An 18,854-nucleotide genomic window follows, 5' to 3' on the forward strand; every position below is an offset into this window, starting at 1 on the left:
ATTAAAATTGAAGTGTAATTTCAGAAAGCAGAATCTAATTACAAAACTGGATCTCACATTGCTATTATTAAAATAATGATTGTCAATTCCTTAGTAATTTTTATGAGAAGGAATCATCATTTCCCAAAATTACTGCCTCTGGAAAGAAAGCATTGCATTAATTAATAGCAACACATGGGGATATTAGTGATCATTTAGATTAAGATCACTGGTTCCATGTTCTTCAAGGGAGTGGACTTGTCTCCTGTAGGTCATGTAGACTGAGCTTTACTCTGGGATCTCAGGAGAACATTTTTCCATATTAATGTTCTATCTTGTCCTTATTGGCCTTCTCTTCAGGTTGGAAATGCTTGTGCCTCTTTTGTGAAAGCATGGGTGTACTGAAACATAAGGGCTCACCAGGCACTATGCTTGTGTTTTAGATAGGTAAAGGGTCAGAGCCTTTGAGGCATTTGAGCTCTCTTTGGCTTTACAGGTATTACTGTAGGGCAACAAAGAAAAATGGAATACAGTGTAGAGATTAGAATTAGACTTTTGATATTTGTCTAAAACACAGTATAGAATAATAGAGTCATAGAGTGGTTTGGGCTGGAAAGGATATTAAAGGTCATGTAGTTTCACCTCTCTGCCATGGGCAGGAACACTTCACTCGAACAGGTTGCTCCAAACTCCATCCAACCTGGCCTTGAACACTTTAAGGGATGGGGCAGCCACTTCTCTGGACAACCGGTTCCCATGCCTCACCATCCTCAAAGGGAACAACTTCTTCATATGTAATTGAAACCTACTCTCTTTCAGTTTAAAGCCATTTCCCCTTGTCTGATTTTTTTTCTGTGACAATATAGATTTTGTGTTTAATGTTCCTTTGTGTAAAATGTATCAGTATTTCCATGCTCCAGCCTTTTGATAACCAACATTTAGTCCTCTGTATCCAAAAGCGCTTAAATAAGTCAGACTGCCTCTTTAATAGACATTGTTCACATTTCTCTGCACTTGGCAGATGCCATGAAAATGTCTGAGAAAGTAATGGTCTGCAATGCTCTTCTTCCACACATTGACACTTCATTATTATAAATCTTTGCATTATCTATGATTATAAAACCACTGAAACCTGCTACTGTGAAATAGGTTGTCAGAGAACTAGAGTCAATCCAGAATTATGCCTTCTGTACTTGAGCTACTTGGTTTTATGATGACTTTCCTTCCTATATATCTTTTCCTTGGCTTTTTCTTCCTCTTACCAACTAACTAACTTTAACTACAGATGTATAGCTTTTCTCTTTTTTTTAATTAGATTTGCATAAATATTTTGATAAATCAAGCTACTATTTTTAGGTGAATGTGTCTGTAATTACTTAAATATATTTTCATATGTAGAAATAGGAACTTCAGATGAGCAGCACTTATGCATCTTGTTGTTTCTGTTAAGCATCAGTTTCCCCTGCAAGAAAGAAATTATGTTTTGTCTGGTAAATATCTTACTTCAAAGATATCCTCATCCAGCCTAATTATTGCTTTCTAAAAATGCATTTAAAATCCATTTAAGGATACATAATATGGTGTAGGATACCTGTTTAATTTGGGGACAATCATCCCTAGGATTGGGGTGATTCCTCCTCAAAAAGAAAAGAAAAGAAAACAAATTATTAGGTTGTATATTAATATTCATAACTGGTAACCATAATACCTGAGTGCATATTTAACATGGGAACATGGTGTAGCAAGGATAATTAGGAAAACAAATTCTGAAATTTCTCGGGAAGAATCTTTTAAAATTCCATTTCCTAGGGAGGCATTCTGGTCATTCTAGAGAGTATGATATAAGAAGCATAAATTAGATTTATCAAATGAGTGCAAATCGGTGCATTGAAGTTCCTTAATCAGTGCAAAAGAGTTGTTGTTCTGGATAACTCGGTAATTTGGAAGAATGGATATTGATGGGAAGTTCTTATCTTTATATCCCTTAATTCCCTTAAAACAGTATCAGTCTGAGGTGTGTTTTGTGACCCGTCTCAAACAAGTTAATATTTACAATGTCCAAGAATGTAAAGTACAGAATTTATCGTTTCAACAGGCACAAATATTTTAGGCCAAAATTGTTTTACCTGTCATGTACCTGTCATAACACCAATCCTGGTGCTGAAAGTATTGACCATTACAAATGGATTTAGGGCTTTGTACATAACATGTTCAATGACTTCAAACTTAAACCACACGTAATCAGAAGACTGATCGCTATTCCTGAACTTGGAGAGCTTTCACTTTCTGAGTTGTTGACATTATGGCAATTATATAGTTTCTTTTGCTCTGTACTGTTGCAGCAATAGCCATTCTTTGTTCTGCCAGTGGAAAATGCTTGCAAACTAGTTGTAAGTTGTTGGATCTGGCTTTTGTTGTAGCAGTTCCCTTGCCTCCTGGTAAGGAAAGAGAAAAAATGAGGAGAAAGGAGGAGAACTGAGACTCAGCTTTCCTTTTTATATCTCCAGATGAGTGCTTATGGACATGACTACTTAAAGAGTGGTGTTAATAGATGGAAACTAACATTTACCAAGGTACCTACAGTAGGAAATGTGGGTTGGGATAATCCATGAATGAGAGCCCTGGTACCAACCTCCTACTGAGGCATTTTGTGCACTTGCTATATCTCGGCATAACAAACAACTCTGTGAATTTATATAGAGTTAGGAGATGGAGTACATTCTTACTCCTTGTTTTAATTCCTCTCTCTGAAAAAAGGTTCACATTATACCTTACAAAATAAATTATAAGTTGTAATAATAGTTATCATTCAGTATCTTTGACTGTGCAGTTTTAAGGTACCCATGATCCAAATGCAACAAAATGAGCTTTAGTACTGTGGAATATTAATGGCAAAACAAAATCAGAAGTGAAATAGAAAAACAGTCGATTTCCAGTAGCAAGGTTGAATACACAGATGGTGAGGAATACAATGACACAGGTAGTAGAACAACAGTAACTACTTTACAGTGTTTTTGTCTAATGCAAAAAACATTGTTTCATGTGTTCCCCTAAAGAATTGTGCACTTATAAATGCCCTGTGGTTTTTGTGTATTCTGTGAGCTGCACTATTTTAAGAGTGGCAATACACATGAATTTCAAACTGTGAAGAATAACACTCCCTCCCATATTGTACACAGCACAGGTGGAAAGACCACCTGTGAATACTGTTTCAGTGTCCTAGTCTTGATGAAGGAAGTACAGGCTGAATAAGAATGAGATCAATCCTTCTGTAAAAAGGTATAGTGTGGATTGAAAGGAGAACTACCACTTTATTTTTAAAAGATTTAAAGATCTCACAAGAAAATATATCACTTCCATGGTAAAATCTGCCTCAAGGGGCTCTTGCCTCTGCCTCACATATACAGTGAATATTGTGGACTTCAGCATACACTGATCAGTGTAAAAAATTGGAAAAGTTGAAGTGCTGTGGAGCACTCCCCTTTTATCTGGAAAAAAGTACTTCATTCATTCCTCATCAAAGTAAACTTTGTATTTTTATGAAGCCTAAAAAAGGGTTCTTTTTGGCACAGGAATGAGTAGAGATTGGGAAACTGTTTAAAAAAGTACAAATCTGGAAAGCTGGTCAAGAACAAAGTAGGTTCTGGAAAGCATTTTGAAATAACTGTATATGAAATGAAGAGGCTGAGTTTTCTGGTTTTGTACAGAACAAATGTATTTGGGTTAAATTTAAGCTCACAGTCATTCTGAATGCATAGATACTGAGCATCTAATACAGACACAAAACAAGGCTGCTGGAGAAATAAGATGATCATAGGGTCAAGAGTTTTAACTTCTTCACTAATTTAAGGATGAGTGTTGTTTTGGGTTTTTGTTTCAACCTATTTTTGAAAGATCCATGATTTGTCTAGAATCTTTTTTAGGCTCTAGACTTTCCTTATCCATTTCCTTCTACTAAAGTAGAAATTATTTATATAAATATGTCTATAAAATAATAATACAGTAGTCAATTACTGATAATTCTGTAGGATATAATTATGTAATTGACTGGGAAAATTGAAAAAGAAGTAGAGTTATACATGTACATTTCTTCCAAACATAGCAATGCATTTTGAAGGAATGAAGAAATGTCTGTGTCACAGTTTGACATGACAACCTTTTCTGGTAAGGGGGAAGAGACTGTAAAGATGGCTCCAGTAAGTAGTTGTTTGAAACTCTCCCCAGGTCTGGGCCAGACCCACTTCTTGGGCTGAGCCAATTAGACACCTCCATGATCACTTTTTAAGAAGAAGCCAGAAGAGGAGGTTTCTTCCTCCTTCTTCTTCCTGTTTCTTCCTTCTTCCTGCCCCTTCTTCTTCTTCTGGTTGGTGGTGGTGCAAGGAGTAGGAAGAGTGAGAGAAGTAACCATGCAGACTCCAAGGTCAGTGATGAAAGAGCGGAGGAGGTATGCTGGAGCAGAGAGTCCCTTGCATTCTATGGAGAGAACTGGTGATGCTGAGATTTATTTTCATTTCTTTAAAGACCCCGCATCGGCAGTAGAGACTCATTTTGATAATGAGCCCGTATCAGGGGTGGAGACTCATGCTGCTAAAGCTGACCCTGGACCGGGGACAGTGACTGACTTCATTAAAGGCCCCGAGTCAGGGACAGTGATTCTTTAAAACTATGGCTGGAGCAGGCTGTGTCCCGAGGGAGGGACCCAATATCCACAGCTGTAACTGTGGGAAGGAACACACGACAAAGCAGCTCATTAAACTTATGCCCAGAAGTGGCCAAGTTCCAAGAGAGGGACCCTGTAACTACCGAAGCCGCAGCTGGTGAGAGCAACCCACACCAGAGAAGTTTAAGAACTGTGTCCAGAGGGAGGGACCCTGTGTTGGAGCAGGGAAAGAATGCCAGGAGTCGTCTTCATCTCAGAAGACAGAAGCGGCAGAGCCCGTCTGTGAGAGACTGACCACATCCCCCATTCCCTGCCCCCCTGAGCCTTTGAGGGGGGAGGAGGTAGAGATACTGGGAGCAGTGAGCTGGGCCTAGGAAGAAAGGAGGGATGGGGGGAGGGAGATCTTAAAGTGCTGGTTGTAATTTTCTCATCATCCCACTCCCTTTTTGCTTTTATTCCATTCTTTCTTGTAGAATTTCTTGTAGTTTCTTGTAGAATAAACTTTCCTAATTTTCTCTCTAATGTCAAGTACTGGAGTCTATTTTGCCTGTAACTGGCAGTGAGCCCTCCCTGCCCTTGTCTCAATCCACAACAACCTTGCTTATCTTGTTACTCCCATTTCGCTGGGGCCTCTACCATCGTAATGAGGGTGGAGGTGAATGGGGACAGTGAGTGAGAGACTGTCATGGTGCTGCTGTGCTAGCTGGGCCAAACCACAACAGTCTTGGAAGGTGTAGGTTGGACCCAATCCATGTTTATGAAAACTGAACAAAGGTTTTTGAAATTATCTTTTCAGAGTGTTTTTGTAGATCCTTTATAACTAGCAGAATAGTTCCACATTCATGGAAAATTAACCATCTGAATGTAGCACTGTAACGTCGTCCCTTTCCCTTTGTAGGTCAAGAAGGAAACCTAGGTCAGAACAAATTACTTAAGGAAATAATTTCTGTTTTCTAAAATCAGAGGTATTATAATTCCTATAATTGATCATAATGTTCCAGTGTCAATGGAGGTTCTGACCCTTTTAACAAAGCGATTGAAAATTCTTTGCTCAGGAATGCTATGAAACAACACAAATATAGTTATGGACTTATTTTTGTCCTTATGGGGAGGATTAAGACACTGGAAGCTTTTCTAACATATCTGATGATTTTTACTCAGGGTAATCTCTGTATAGCATGCTAAAAACATAACTTGGAAGCTGCTTCTTTTTAGGCAATACTTTGATGTTGGATTATGTCAGGAAGCACCCCAAATCTTGTGTCCAACATTCACACCCCAGAGGCAGAAAGATGGAAAAAACCACGAAATATAAAAGATGATAGTGTGATTTTTAGAAAATGTAGTGAAATCAGATATCTCAAATTCACATTATATATATTCTTTTTGCTGGCATCATCTCTGTTTTGTGGATTTGGAAAGAACAAAGCTTTAAAATGAGAAATATTTCTGGCTGTTCTTTTCCAATTTTTCATTGATCTTTGCTGTGTACGTCCTTGCTGATGTCTGGATCATTTTTTTGCATCTGGTGTTTCAAACCATGAGGGCAGAGAAGGGCTTTATAAATCAGGATTTTTTCCTCTGTTTTCCTGCTTGATTTTGTTCTCCTGTTCTTTGTTGCTAAATACTCCTATTTTTTTCCCAATATACTACTTATCAATGTTATTTTCTCATTCTATCAAAGTATTCTCTTTTGAAATCTATTCCTTCCTTAAACTTGAGGAATAAACCTCATTATACTATTTGTTTTCCTATAAAATAAGCATCCAGAGAGCAAAGGGTCCAGTCATGTCTGAGGTAGGTTTTATAAAAGGTCTGTTTCAAAAAGATCACAAAAGATAAGATTTGACCTGGAAGAACTCTGGGTTTTAAACAAAGATTAAGGCTGTAATATTGGCTGCTGTGGTACATGAAAGTTCTATGTAATTGGGAAAAATACACAGAGCAAAACTGCTAATTTAATTGAGCTCCAGGATAATATAAACCAATGCAGATATAGCATGTCATGCTTGGATTTGTTTGGAAATTAATTGTATGCTCACAGTTGAGGACCAAAAAATAGTGTCTATCCTTATAAGTTTATCAGAGAAAACAGAAACTGAACCTAAGGGCTCAAAATATAATATCTGTGGTCAGCTATAAGTAAACAACAGGAGCGTTGAAGGCAGTGAATAGATTTGTGCTCCATTAAAGCTTTGAGAAGTCAGCCTCTGTGGTAACCTCCATGCTTTACTGCTTTTGTTGCCTCAAACTTTGCTTCTGCCAGAGGTAATGAGTTACACCTGCAGTTCCAGTGACCTGTAGATCCTTGCATTCAGCACTAAGGGCTAAAATAACTAAATGCAGCCAGCCACATTCTGTAATATGCAGTAAGGACAGACAATCATATGACTTTTACCTAATGTGTAAACAGTATGAGAATAAAGTAGAAAATGACACTATCCATTATTTTAGAATTCCATTTCAAAGAGAATAAGGCATACGTGTCTCCTGCTGAGGTTCTTACCATAAAAAATCTCAGGTACTATGAGTATCTGTTTTTAAGAAAAGAAAAGATTTTTTTTACTGACGAGTGACTGGCATGACCTTTATGTAAGTTTCTCTCTTTGTATTTTTCACGGCTCTGAGGTTATAGACTTTTATTCTCATTACGATCAACTGTATACCAACCATAGACTTATATTGATGTTGTTGATGATTCATAAGAGTATGTGAATTCTTCCTCATATTTTTTCTTTCTAGAATTTGCTTCAGACTGTGTATGTTTTGCAGTTGCCTCAGAAAGCTTTCCCAGAATCTTTTCTACAGCCCTTTTTCTTCAGTGACTAATTTTTAATAAATTTTTATTACATGCTGGAAAAAAGTTTAGCACCAGAGATCATTAAATTGAAAGCTGAAGCTCTTTGCTTTTATTACTTACTTTAAAGAAGTCTTCATTATTAGCACATTATCTTGATAGTAAATTAGTTTTAGAGGTTGGGTTTTTTTTCCCAACTGAGTACAATCAAGGGAAATTGGAAAAAAAGCACCTGGCAGCTCTTATTTAGTCCATAACCCAACACAATATAACTCTCCTTCAAGTTTTAGTGGCATGATATTTATAATTATCTTTATTTCATTAAGTATTTGACCTCACTCCTCTTTGTTACAGAGTATAAGTAGCTAGACTGGCCCATTACTCCAGGATTCAGATCTGAAATTAGCAATGAGATAATGGGCTGAAGAGGTAGATGGTAACTATTTATTACTGCACTTTTTGTGGATGTTAACTGCAGATCAGTTTGTTTGTGTGTGAAAAATCCTCTAAAGTCTCTCTCCAAATATCCTCCTTTTCAATTAATCTCTTTACTTATTTGGGGTTTCTATAAATGCTCCCACGATCTAGTACATACTATGTCTCAAAATTTACGTGGATTTGCTGCTTGACAGTGGTTGAAAAGGGATACAGGTATGTCAAATGGAAATTTCTTAAGGGATATTTTAAATAACACTGAAAAAACCAGAGTATTAGGTATGCCTAATGGTCTCATGTGGACCTAGGAATTAACACAGACAGCCTACGTCCATCTTCTCAAACTCTGCTTCTCTCTAAAAGCAGACCCCTGTGCTCAAACAGCCTCAGGCTTGCCGTTACATTCTGCCGCTTTCAGCTCAAGTTTACTTGTTGTTTTTCTTTATCAAAAGATAGAAAGGCAAGATCTCTTAATTAATTTTCAGATGTTATTATTTTAGAGATACCTTTCCTCACCTAATCATAACAAATGATTTCTTTTTAAACATTTTTCTCTCTTTTCCTCCTTGGTCCCAGCAGAGATGATTTGGGACAGTGTTTTAATTTCAGCTGAAGTTGCATTTGGCAGAAAAATGGTAATGCATTGTTTTACCTTGTGAATTTTCTAGCTGATGTTTGTTACATGTTAAAAAACATAATGTGAGAAATGAAAGTTAATTTATCTGCCTTTGCAGTTACACATGACTAAATCTACTTTAACATTTGTTGGTGTTAGCATTTCTACCGATGTTAAGTGTAAAAGAAGACAAAAAGTGAGCAAAGGATCTACTTATTCGTTTTAAGGGGCTTGCAAAATTGATTGTAATTGTGAATGTACTCCCAAGAGAATTTTACCACCTAAGGATTTGTAAAAGATTTGTTTCAAAATTATTAATGCTGGTATCCTGTACACAATATGTATTATTAATCTACTCTTACACAGTTTCACTTGATATGGGTATATGAAGCCAACTGGGAAACATTAGATGTAATTAAGTGATCTTTTTCTTTTATTAGAGCAAAGATGTTATTTGGAAAATATTCACAAAGGAAATACTGATTGACTGTGGGCTTTTCTGGCCTTTAATATAAATTTTCTACCAGTTTGATTACAAATGTTGCATTGGATCAGAAAGCATAAGGAATGCAGAGTGGAATGCTGATAAACTCAAGGCATTTGAGTTGAATTTAGCCTTGACCAATTTAAGAAATCACCTACTGGTCTCATCACTTTCCAGATTTGTTAGGTCCCCTTTATTTTTTTAATTTTATATATTGATGCATTATTGTTTTATAATAAAGTGTTAATAACATTTTAATAATGTAAAATAAAACAGTAAGAAAAGTATATTTTATTGACAATAAGAAGGTAACATAGTCTGAAGGAATGTGCTCTCATACAATCAAAAAGCAGGCATTCAATTAAAAGAAGAAAATATATCAAAGCTATATGTGTTCAGTTCCTTAACAGTTAAATGAATGATGCTTAAATTGAATGTTTGAAACAATGAAAAAATGGAGTCAGGTAATGAATGACTGTGAACCTTTTATATTAGTAAATATTTTAAGGTTGTTTACAGATGATTTGTGGAATCCTATTTTCTCATATCTTTTGAAAAATAGTAGACTGTTGATGGAACTCTGGTCATGATGGTAATCTTATTTTATGGGGTTTTTTGTAAGAACAACTGTCTTTATAAAAGGAGACTTAAAGAAACAGACAAGTGGAAGCAAATAGTTTATTTCAGCAAAGCTTCCTCCAGTAGGATTCCTACCTTTTCTTAAATCAATAAGAAAACCTCTTTTAGGGCATCATTGGGGAAAAAAAAATCCAAGTCTCAAAGGAAAAGCATTTCTCCAAGTGATTTCATTTATGAAACTCAACTCAGGCTTCATAATGGTTCCAGCTTCACTGAATTGGTCCTCTTGGGGTCTATAACTCTTCTGGGGTTGTGCACCCTTGTCTTCATGAAAATACAGATGTACGTGACTGTGACTGTAACTTCAGTAGCTGTTTTGTTCATCTGGGAAAGCTGTAATTGCCTATAAAGCATATTCTGATGGTGCATATTATTGCTGCTCTGAAGTGTAAGGAGTGTTATACAGCAGTCATTATCCCACAGCTAATTGCTTTTCCTTTGTGATAGCCATAGAAAATCAAAACTGTTACTGGAAGAATGTGTTTATTTGGTTGTTTCATTGTATTAATTATGAAAAAACCAAAACACCTTAAGATGCAGAAGTATCATTTGTTATTTTCTCCTTTTCACTGGATAACCTGTTTAAAACTTCAGAAATGGTGGAAAAATTAAGAGAAGTAGAAGGTGTGTTTATACATGAAGCATACGTTGTATTTATACAGCAAGTAGAAGGTATATTTATACATATTTAAACATATTAACTAATAACAATTATTACATGTATGGTGAGCTAACAAAAGCTTCTGTTTTTCAAACCTCATTCTATTTCCTTTTCTTGTTTTAGCTAGTTATATATACAATAGACATATAAAGTCACTGCTAAACAAATGCTTATTAGAAGAAATATGAAGGGAAATGATCCATATTAAGTGAGCTAATTGAGTTCTGGCGTTAGACATAAATGTTCATGAGTAACTAGGCCACTCACAAGACTTCTACTGCCTACCTCCAGTCTCTGATATCATGTTGGAGGGATATTTTGGTATCAGTGAAAGTTACTTTACACTTATCATATTGTTATATGCACTCAGGACAGGGCAAGCTCTTGTGGACCTCTAATCTCATCTGCAATAATATTTACCACAAAGATTTTCTGTAATCATTTTGATACATACCTTGAAAATTTTAATCTACCAGTTTACCACTTGTCTATAAACTCCTTAATAATGTTTTCATTTGTGTCCTTAGTACCAGAAATTCAGTAAAATGAAATTATAAAGACATAATTCAGAGCTTTGTGATCCAGTGTAACTGAAGTCCAGGTTCTTGCACAGCTGTGCATTACATTCCTTAGAAGGAAAAAGATGAGTAACTCTCCCTCTTCCTCTGTAATCCAGAGCTCAACTAGGCAGAATTATAACCACTTCTTATTCCATATTACCCTTGAGTATATTTTGGGTTTTAGATATTAGATACTAAGAGCTGAACAGACAAAATCTAGACGAGGACAGTATATTTCATTGGACACTAATTTAGCATCTGACATATTGTATCATCATTGTAGAGTGCTCCTAGAAACGTTCTACTGCGGTGAGGAAAATGCCACCTGAGGCTCTAGGACTTTACTGTCCAGCTCATTATTATTTATTATTTAAATTGGACTAAAGAGAGTTAAGCTCTTTCCAAACACATGGAATGATGTATTTTGTACTTTTAAAAGCCTGCATGAAAATGTCTTTCCCTGTCAAGCCAATATATCATGACTGATTCCAGTGCAGCCCTGGTAAATTACATACTGGCATTTAATCCAGGCAGCAGCCCAAAGTGATGAAGAAAAAGGGCACAGATAAGCATGTGACATGCTACCAAGTCAAAAGTTACTGAGGAAAAATGTGATTAAAGAAATGATATGGAAACAAATTAATGCATTAGTAAACACTATGTCCAATGGCTGCCTCTTTCACTTGTAAATTCTGGATTCTCTCTACTATGAAGCTTACCACTACCTCAATGAAATTTGGATTTAGACTACATTTCTTTCTTCTAAATTATTTGCTACAGGATTCATTAGGCATAGGATAAAGAAATCTGGAAAACTTTGAAAGGCAGAAATGTCAAACCATAATATCTTCTAATTATAGTCCAACTATTTTTTTAATTCAAGTTTTATAATGAAAACTACCTGCTTCACATTTCACTAACCACCCTCTGCAAAGGGTCCTAGGAGTACCAAGTGATTATGTGTATTCTGTAGAATGGATTTTAAAAACACTTAGTAATCATGAGAATGCAAACAGTAACCACATCTGTCTTTTACTCAACTGTCCTGAGCATCCAGAGAAGTCCCGCTTCAGCTGATAGAAATGACAGCAGAGATGGCTGGAGAAGTAAGAACTAGCTAGCCTAGCTGGTTTGAATCAAGCATTCTCTAGGCTCAGCAACATGCCACTCTGTATTTTCTGATTCTTCTTGGTTCCTAGACAGATTCTGCAGCCTTTTCTGCCTTTTGTTTTTTTTTAAGGACTGTTTTAGATTTTCCTAGTAGTTGATTACTCCATTAGAAAAAGTCAACAGGAATGGAGATGAATGTTTGTAATATCAGCAGACCTGTGAGGAACACACAGGAGTATACACTTTCCAGGAGTGGATGATAAACTGTGCTTGTAAGTACAACCAATAGGGATTAGTTGTTTTTAGTTAGGAAAGCTCCCTTATACTTTAATTAAACAATGCAATAAAAAACTTTGTGCATTGCTGAAATGCACTCTTTGATAGAAGCACATATGTATCAAGCAGAGCTGGGAGTTATAAAACAACAGTATAGCATCTTTTTCCTCCATTTCTCTTATCTGCAGTGTTTCCAATATTGTTATTAGTGTCTCTAGTTTCTTTAGAAAACTCAAAATTACATCTGAAAAGTACATGTGCAACCTCTTCACTACCTCCTGCCCATAATCTCTCTCAACCTCTGTGGATTACTTAAAAGGTTTTAGCTAATATCTTTAGATCCTGATATAAAGTCCAGAAGTACATCATATTTATTTCCTGTTTCTTCTTGAAAATATAGGATTGCTACTTCAGTTTCTTCTCACAAATTCTGCCATGAAGGAATGTCTGTAAATAAAATATCAACAACTAGGTTAAACTGAGATTATTTGGGTTTTGAGCAGCCTGGTGATTCTCTGTTTTTGTGTTGCAGGGTCATAATCTTGGTCCAAACTAAAGATCTATTGTCTATTTGTTGAGTTACCTAGGTCTCTCACCAATCAAATACAATAGAATGAAAATATCAATGGCTATACTTGTCTTTATACAGAGATAAGAATTATGATATGCATTTAACTGTCGGGATTTTATACTATTTTCTCTCTTCTGATCAAATACTCTACCTTCCAGTAACCACTAGAAATCCACAATCTGTTCCTCTTTGCTTGTATGCAGCAGTTTCCTTTCTGCCTACACAGAAAATAACACCAGTGACTCACACACAAGAGGAAAATCTGTCCCACTGCCAACAGCAAACTTGTAATGAGTTTTGATTGTAGCTTATCTGCTAGAAAGATAATAAGAGGAAAATTTATTCAGTCTCTGTCACTAATATTTATATTGGGAAACTTTTTATCAATGAATGTTAGAGATGGCTCATCTCAGGGTCAGAATCACATTAGCTGCTCATTGAATCCAACACAGAAAGCAAGAAATTTTATGTGCAGGTGGGATAGTGAAATGGGCAATTGCTCAATTTTCTTCAGTTGCCTGAAGAAAGTCTGCATTCATATTTAGCAGATGGTCTAGTTGCAACCAAAAAAAAAGTGGTAAAAAGATGAGTGGATTGTATTCCATCTGACATATCTCCAAATCTAGACTTTATTTAATTTTTGTTTACAGTGTAAAGCCTCTGCTGAATGAAAAAATGACGAATGATTCAGGGAACTGAGAAAAAAAAAAGCCTAAAAGCTTATGTAGAAGTAAGGAAAGAAGTGAAATAATCTTGATGATTTAACACTGGGAGAGAAACCTTTTGGATTTTTTAGGTCATATTTTAATTCAGGTAGCTAAGAATTGTGTGTAATTCAGAAGAAAGCTTATATGAATGCTTGGGTTTATTCTGTGTAAATTGTGGAACATGAAATGATCAGCTATGGAATGCCTTATCACTAAAGAAATGTGAATCGGGTGAGGAATAAATCCTTCATGATTGTAAGGCTGTGTACTTGTATTAGTTGATATATTGGCCTCAGTTGTCATTGATTCAATGTGGATGTATTTTCTGTAGAGAGAAAAGAGCTGATCTCTCTTTGTGCTTTGTACTGTAAGTTCTCTCCTTGCTCCTGCCATTTTGTTTTTCCAAGGAAGGGCCAATAATGAAAGAAAATGTGCTTCCTTCTCTTCTTACAAGGGTAGGAAAATAGTAGCTGATGGTAGTTCTTTCTTACATTTAGCAGGTTTATTCTGTCAAATATTGACAAAGTAGTCATGGAGAAACATTGAAGTAGACGTGTGTTGAATGTTCTATCTTTAGCCAGTGCATCTCTGTAATTTGTCCCTTAGAGTGTATGGCATCAGTATGATGAAATAACAAAACCTTTTGGGTTAAATTTAGTTACACAGCATAGGATTCTGATGTTTTGCATCACATGCACATACATCTATAGATGCTTTCCCTGCTATAAGTGTAACCAAAATCTGCTGTATCTATTCTTAAATTGAGAATGTTTTGCTTTACCCCTAAGTTTTCCAATGGAAAATGGATATATATGACTATTATATGTTTTTACAACTCAAAGTCTTGACCTTAGTCTCATTATTTACCAAGGAAACCTGTTAAAAAATTATTACAGCCCTCAAGATTTTTTTCTTGCTGAGAATATAATTTCTAATGCTTCTTTTCCATGTATTTCACAGACCTTTGAATGTACACTAAAACCAGAAATAGTTTGACAGCATTTGTGGACATCTTATATGCAATCAGAGCTACAGGTATCTTTTATCAACAGGGAAATTTTACCTTTCTGACATTTAATTTCTTTATTTTAAAAATTCAGTGATGATTCTAGTTGTTTTGGAATTGTTTTGCTCTTGATTGAGTCTCATATTGTGGCTTTAGATAGTTTTCTGGCTTTAGATTCAATGTGAAGGTGCATTAGAACTGCCTAGTCCTTGAACATAGTACAACTTACAGAAACACAGTCCAGCCTCTCAGCAGATTGGTTTAAATATCTTTACTGATTTACTTTAGTATTGCTTTATTCAGGTGACTGGTTATTTCTCTATTAAGAATCCAAGACAGAATCACACATGATTCTTCCAACTCTTGAGTAATTGTTCAGGTTCAGGTCTCGCTGGGAATAGAGTGGAAAAACTATTACATTTCTGATACTGATCAGCCGAAAATGTGTGTGGGTAAACGAAGCAATACTTGATTTGTCTGTAAGATGACTTTATACTTGCCGTTGTCTTCCTTTGAGAGTTTGAAAGGAGACATTTAATATCTTGAGTAGTATGTCACACTAACCAGTTTTTGCAGAGTTTAGCCAGTTGTTTTCTATTGTTTATTCATTTTAAATTTATATGCAACTGAATGGACACCAAAGGCACACAAGATGTTACAGTCATTATAGAGCACCTCACAAAATATTTAACTATTAGCATTGTCTGCTATCCAATAAATAACAGATGCCAGAGTACAGAGAAGAACTCTGAGCTCAGTACTTGGGCTGGAACCTGAGCTCAGTTCTGCAAATGTTAACCTTGGGGGACCCAATTGCTTTCCTCTCAACTTACAGCTTTGAATGTAAAATCATAGTTTTAACTATCATGAAGTCTAGCACAGCTGTAGTACCAAATGATGAGGCATTATAAATAAATAAATGTGATTTGGTGATTCTGTGGTTCATCATCCTTTGTGTTTCTGTTAAGACGTCACAGGCCTAGAGAACTGCAAAGATAGCAATGTCTAACTTCCACTGCAAATCAGGTAAGAGAACAAAATCCAGCCCTTATGATTCTGTGATACCTGAAATGCAGGATTTTAAAGATTAGGCTAGCCTCAGTAGAGTTGCATTAAATTGTTTCAATGTGAATTTAGATCCAAAAATAGTAGAAGCACATCAGCCAGCTTTTGTTTGAAGTAATCTACAAAACAAAGTTACTGACTTGCATAAAAATTCTTCTGAAAGGCAATACATCGGCTACATGAGTGCTAAAAGCAATTAAACTTGGTCAAGGTGACTCTTCATATTTACAGTGTAGTCGGTGTACTATATCACACATGCTGATCTGATAGCTCCAATCACAGCAAGCAAGCCTAGATCTCTCCTAGAAAGACATTGAAAAACCACCAGCTTATCTCCAGATACATCATTTAAAGATTAAAATAAATACACTATTTCTTGAAGAAGTTTTGGTTGCTATTTTTTTCTTGGGAGTTTTTTTTTTGCCCTCAAAGTGCCAATAGCTCTAGAGAATTGTTGAAATACTGATGTGGTAGACAGCACATAATACAAATGAAGGTCCAGATCTATCTTGCCATGCAGTATACTACTTACACAAATGATGTACAACCTATGCTCTGCAGATATTTGTACCTTTTTCTAATATAGCCTATTTCTGAAGTTTTTATTACTATGCAGAATGGAAACGGCAGTTTACTTACTGTCCTGATTTATACCTGTTCCTATCTTTATATTTTAAATGCATGTGAAGTCTCAGGAAACCTAAAATGTATTGACTCCTCTCACGTGGTTAGAGCCTGAAAGAGTATTTTTATTTGTTTGGAAGTGGAATTCTTTCTGTGTTTTACCACAGTATTCTTAATTTTGAAGCACTGCTCTTTCCCTTACTGTCCCTGTGCGGGGTAAGCCATGTAAAATGCAGAATGAGCACTAAATAAAGCAGATTTCACTCCTATTATTTCTTCTAATTAAGTGATCCTGCATTTTGCCATGCAGTAATTGTGTTTTCTCATCTATGAAATAAGGAGCACTGTCTACTGCAAAACATGATAAGAGAGCGATTTTGAGCATGCTGTTTGTTACTAGGTCCACACTTTTTTTCATTGTTCCAAGTAAGTTTCAATTCATGATGTGACAAGTAAGAATTAGAAAATAAGGAGATGAGATGAGGACAACCTTGTGTGAATAACTGTGCTGTTTTTGGTGACATGCAGATGCATTGTAAAAATATACTACATTTGCTCTTTTTTACTCATCAGTTGTCTCTAAGGCCTTTTTTCCTTTTCTCTCTCCTTTTTTATTTCCTTAAGTACTACACTGACTGCTTTTCTCCTCATATGCTTTCTGACATCTTGTCCTTAACTTCCAGGGTGAGAAGGAGGCAGTTTGGGTTTTTGGGGTGGAATTTTTGTTTTGATTTGGTTTTTAATGGGCAATATTATTTAGATGTTGAATTTTCAGTTACTGTAAGGCTCTGATTTGCACAGGTCAGTTAGTGTTCTGTATCTCTCTGTAATCCTTCAGGTACTCTGCCTGTTAAAATCTCTATGAATTTGGCTTGATCTTTGAAAACACATTACAAGCAGGTAGGAAGTCTAATATCCAGAAACAGAAAGAGTGTTCTGGTGGTACTGAGAGAGGCTGTAGGGGATTCAGCACTGTCATGTACTCAGGACTATTGTCTTCAAGGTGCACTGGGAAAAATAATTTAAAATCTGTGGTTTATACGTGGAAACAGCTCCTGGAGATAAAGTTCATATAATACATTGCCAGACAGTCATATAAAACCCTGAAAGTCATGCTGAAATTTACTCTCTCTTGGAGTTTGGAAATGTCCTCAGCATTAAGATTTGAAGGACGCTTTTGTTAATGAAAGGCAGCAAAACATAGCAGAGCTAATCCTGCCTTTTAAGAAATTATTGGAAAAATAATGATATCTAAGTGCTTTATATGAGGTCTGTAGCACAGATAATATTCCATAGAACTGATCCTTTGAAAAATTATGAAATATGAAAAGTAGATGTAGTTCTAAACCTAGTTATTTCTCAAGTTGCCTCCAATCCTTTTGCTTGATTTAGAGAAACAACAAATTAAATCTTTATAATTGAAATACAAATGATTAATGGTACAGATGCCAGAAGTCTATTACTAAGTCCTTTAACAGCACAATAATTCAAGAAAGTCTTGATGTGCTATGTGCCAAATCTAGTCATATTTCTAGGCCAACTACATGGAGCCTTCAGGAATAAATGCAATTCTTTCCTTGGCCGTTTTAGAGGTTATTCTACATATCCTTTTATCTATGTAATACAAGTTGTGGTGTATTGGGTGCAATAAAATGCCTTGAAAGCAGTTTAGAAATGATATTTTTATGCTCTTAAATATACCCATGGCATATACATGCCTATATGATATAAATAAAGGATTTAGAATCCAGTTCTCTTGAGATATTTATGCAAAAGCTGTCTGTGGACCTCAACAACACAGTATGAGATGAATTGTAAAAATGTCTGCGGCATAACTTTATGGTAACCCAGTGACCTAACTGTAGTGCCATGAGATCTAAAATCAGAACTGAAATCCTGTAGGTATACTAGATAAACATGGCAGAATAGGAGATTAATCTAAGGGAAATCTCAGAGCAGAAAGGTCATAGGAAAAGGCTGGTTTTGGGAATTAAAAAGAATATGGGCAAAAGATGCCTTATAGAAATCTCACCCTTTTTTATAAGGCAGTGAACCTGCTCAACTTCCACTGAAATTGCTAAGATGGTGTCTAGGATTTTGCAGGACCAAACACCTAAATGTTATATCAACAGCTTTTCCACAGCAGTCAGTTGTCTTCAAAATATATAATAAGTATGCAGCTCACACTCCACTACATCATTAGAGGCAGCACCAGCCTTCAGAAAAAGTTTACATCATTAGCCTGGTCAACTTCAAAGAAAGCAAATTGTACAGTAACAGAGCATTTTTCTCACCTGTAAAAGATAGGATTAACAAAATTATGCCTGTAAATGGAGTAGAAAAGATCTAGTAGGACTTGTTAAATATCCTAACCTGGATTATGAGAAGTGTAATTTAGTTTTTGTTCTTAAGGCTAAAAACTTTCACATACTGACATACACTCATAAAATAAGGAATGTCTTTCAAAAGATAGTTTTCTTCTCTTTACATATCTGCCAAATGATTAAAGCAAGACAGAATTTGTAGACAGATGTGGGAACACCTACCTGGTTACAAACTCAATCCCAACAGATAATCATGTAAAGCAATTATTTTACCAGTAGCTCTGGCTTATCTGGTGCAATGCGTTGTCACTTGCTGACGGTAAAACTGAAATCTTGCATG

General features: G+C 35.8%; 1 protein-coding gene across 1 annotated transcript in view; it reads left to right on the top strand.

The window, feature by feature from the left end:
* Positions 1-18,854, top strand: part of LUZP2 (leucine zipper protein 2) — a 171,433-nt gene that overhangs the window by 129,952 nt on the left and 22,627 nt on the right. The window lies entirely within an intron of this gene.

Source organism: Colius striatus, chromosome 7 (genome assembly GCF_028858725.1).
Source record: "Colius striatus isolate bColStr4 chromosome 7, bColStr4.1.hap1, whole genome shotgun sequence".
In the NCBI taxonomy this organism is placed as follows: Eukaryota; Metazoa; Chordata; class Aves; order Coliiformes; family Coliidae; genus Colius; species Colius striatus.